The sequence below is a fragment of the Lactuca serriola genome, chromosome 2, assembly GCF_051521515.1.
Source record: "Lactuca serriola cultivar US96UC23 chromosome 2, Lser_US96UC23_V15, whole genome shotgun sequence".
Taxonomy (NCBI): Eukaryota; Viridiplantae; Streptophyta; class Magnoliopsida; order Asterales; family Asteraceae; genus Lactuca; species Lactuca serriola.
In genome coordinates this window covers 222874111-222877750 of record NC_136409.1, presented here as the reverse complement: position 1 = coordinate 222877750, position 3640 = coordinate 222874111, and the positions used below count along the sequence as shown (strand labels likewise).

The 3640-nt window shown below is 24.7% G+C and overlaps 1 long non-coding RNA gene across 1 annotated transcript; it reads left to right on the top strand.

Annotated features, from left to right (window-relative positions):
* Positions 1 to 1442: 1442 nt before the first annotated feature.
* LOC145090826 (uncharacterized) lies at positions 1443 to 2386 on the top strand. Its single transcript, XR_013701775.1, has 2 exons — positions 1443 to 1561; positions 2235 to 2386. It is a non-coding gene; the product is annotated as an uncharacterized LOC145090826 (long non-coding RNA).
* The last annotated feature ends 1254 nt before the right edge of the window (positions 2387 to 3640 follow it).

Genomic DNA, 3640 nt, shown 5'->3' with positions numbered 1-3640 from the left:
AAAAGTTTCGTTTGACAGTACGAGCGTTTAGCTTTTAGTTTTAACAAAACGCTCCAATTCTAAAAGCTACTTCATGTAGTGTTTAATAGAACGCTATTGAGTTTTTGAAATCAATTTCCATAATTACCCTTAAAAATATATTTATATATTTGTTATTTTTAATCAATTGTAATTTTATATATTTCAAAAGCTCCAGCTACTTTTGCCAAACATTCATATAACAAATAAAAGCTACAACTTCCCGCTACCAGCTACCTGCTACACGCTACCAGCTACCTGCTACCCGCTTTCAGCTATCAGTTACTTTTGTCAAACACGCCCATAAGCTGCGGACAAAACTTTATCTAAAATAAAAATGTGCATCACCATAATAAAAAATGAAACCAATAAAGGTGAAACACAAATAATATTAAATTGATTTACCGGTCTGACCATCATTAAATCTATAATAAATTAAAAAATCATCCCTAATAAATAATTTTTTTTTGTCATATGTCACACTCTCATTGATTTGGTCACATATCATTTTGTGGTTATTTTCAATTAATTTTTCTCCACATACATGACATTTTATGGTTTTTCATTTTATTAATTTCCATATAATATTTAAATGTAATAATTGCAATAAATGTAATAATAAATGCATATCAATTTCATTTATTGACTTCTTTCTAGTTTCAAATTTTTTAAATTAAAGTTTCATACGTTTCCTTTGATATTTATCTAAATTATTTGTTTAATTTAAAAGAAAAACAAACAATTTAATTTTAATAACTCAATATTTTTTATTTTTTTCTTATAAATTTAAATTTTTTAAATGTTTAGAATTTCATATTTTTTTTTATTTAAAATAAACACATGTAATACATGAGTTTTACACCTAATTTAAGAATGAATATATCGGTTTTTAATTACATTAATTGTCACGATTTTTTATTAATTACATTAAGTTTTGCATGATTTGCTATTAATTATATTAAATTTTCTATCATTATGTCAATATTTTATTATTATGTATTTGAGTATGTCATGGATCCATCATCCTACATAATACATATTGTTAAAATCGAATGGTGTGTTAATTTTCACAATTTTCCTTTGAATTTAATTAAAATCTTAAAGTAGACCTCAGCTTTGTTATATCATATTTTAAACTTTAAAGTCATGTAACTCTATAATTTTTGAAAAAAAAAATAGCAAATAGAAAATGAGTATAAAATCTTAAAAATATATCATTAAAACTATCTGGTGAAAACGTTCTAATGAACTAAATTTAAATATTTCTAAGTATTATTTTATTATTCATAAAATAACATTTTGTTGTCAACTTGTTGAACAAGAAATACAAATTTGAAACTCTTGTAGAAATAAAAGGGGTATAAATGAAACTTTGATTTCAATGAGTTTCTATATATAGATCATTGGATCTTTCAAATTTATTTGATTTTGAAAGTGACTTCATTGTCATTGTAAAAGTAATTGCAAGGTGGGAAGAACAAATGTGAGAGGTACAAATGGCAAAAGTTGGGAAGAACAGATTGGAGTTTATGATGGATCAGAGGTATTTTTACTTATCATTTTCATACTGTTTTTTGGCTTCTATTAAATTTAATTTTTCTATATGTTTATTTTAAACAAATGATATTACACAATCAAACACAACTGAATGTAATAAAAATAAACGATTTGCTTTAATGAAATTAATTATTTTGTTACGACGTTGACATTAATTAACTTATATGTATAAATTTGATTTCATTAGTATACGTACTGTTTTAGCAAGGTTATTATCCAGTAAATTTATGTCTTTTTATTAATAATATAATTTTCAAATGTTCGAAACTCGTAAAAAATATGGATGCAAAATGTGAGACGTACTATTGGTTATGTTATCATCAAAAAAAAAAAAAAAAGTCCATGCGTAACTGTAATATTTTACTTCAATTTGATTGTGGAGGTTCACATAGTTCAAGGTAAATCTTCATAAGAAACACTTGCACACAAAATTAATTGTTCAATCAGACCGGAAGAAAAATATTTGTCAAGAAAAACTTTGATTTTCAGATAGGATTAAAAATTAAATGCAAGTCGTTATAGATTTTCTAGAGCGCAATGATGATTGTTTGTGTAATTCTAACAATAGGTATATGGCCTCTAACGGATATTGTTAGTTTTGATAGATTTTTAATTTATGCTTTTGTTTTTAATTTGTTTAAAATTCTATTTCTGATTAGGTGTTGATATTACGAAGCTTAAGGTTCATGGAAGACTTGGTTTGATGTGTCATGTTGTTCTTGTGAAACATTCTATTGATCTGATAAGGAACCCAGGCCATGAGTACAAAATGTTGGAGTAAGCTTAATTAATTAACTCTTGTTTGTTTTAATTTGAGGAATGATCGATCAATTTGTGTTAGTTTTTGCAAGAATCAAAGAACAAATTCGTTTCTTCGAAGTTTTAGTACCAAAGACAAATTAGCGGATGAAAAAGGAGCACTTGTAGCATCAAAGACAAATTGATTTAAGTTGAAACATAAAGAGGACTGTTTGGTTCATAATTTTCAGATGACAACAAAGACACTTTTTTGTAATATACTCTAACTTTTAGTCGAATTTTAATTTTACAAATGTCACGCTGACACAAATGACCAGTTAATTAGGTATAATATAATTATAATGATTTCCATAAGTAAACAATAACTTTTCATGTATATGAGTTGGAGAAGCATAATTTTTTGGGTAAATAGCAAAAAAAAAATACTTTGTTTACACCAAAATTCTAATTTGACACTGTGTTTTTTTTTGTCTCAAATTTGACACTGTGTTTTTCAATTTGTTATAATTCTAACCACTTGACCGGTCAACCAGGTTACATGCTGACATGGCATGATGACGTGACATGCAGACATGATATGCTGACGTGCCAAAATTGAATTTTTTTTTCCACAAAAACCCCTAAGTTTTCACTTTTTTTCGATTTTGACACTAAGTTTAATTTTTTCATTCAATTTTAATACTATGTTTTTTTATTCCAAATCGAACATCATTTATCAAATTTTGTTTAATTTTGACAAATTTTCATTTGAAACCGTATATATATATATATATATATATATATATATATATATATATATATATATATGTATTATTACATTTTAAACTGTGTAAATATATTTTTTTCGTTTAAAAACCACATTTTTATTTAAATACAAGGTATTTTTTTTTCATTCAAAGCATAATGTATAAATATGTATTAGTTGTATCATGAAAATCAAACTAACCATAAAAATTTCATGGGTTGCAAACTTGACATACTGGTTTTGATCGGTTACACGTCTCCAAACTCATTTTAAAGTTGCGAATTTAATATAAAATACGGTTTTTATATAACTAATACATATTTATACATAAAATTATGGTTTGAATGTAAAAAAAAAAAACTTTTGTTTATACAAAACTATGGTTTTTAATTGAAAAAAAACATTTATACGGTTTAAATGTATTAAAAAAATATTTATACTGTTTCAAATAGAAAATTATCAACATTGAACAAAATTGGAAAAAATGATGTTCACTTTGGAATAAAAAAACTTAGTGTCAAAATTGAAAGAAAAACTAAACTTAGTGTCAAAATCGAAAAA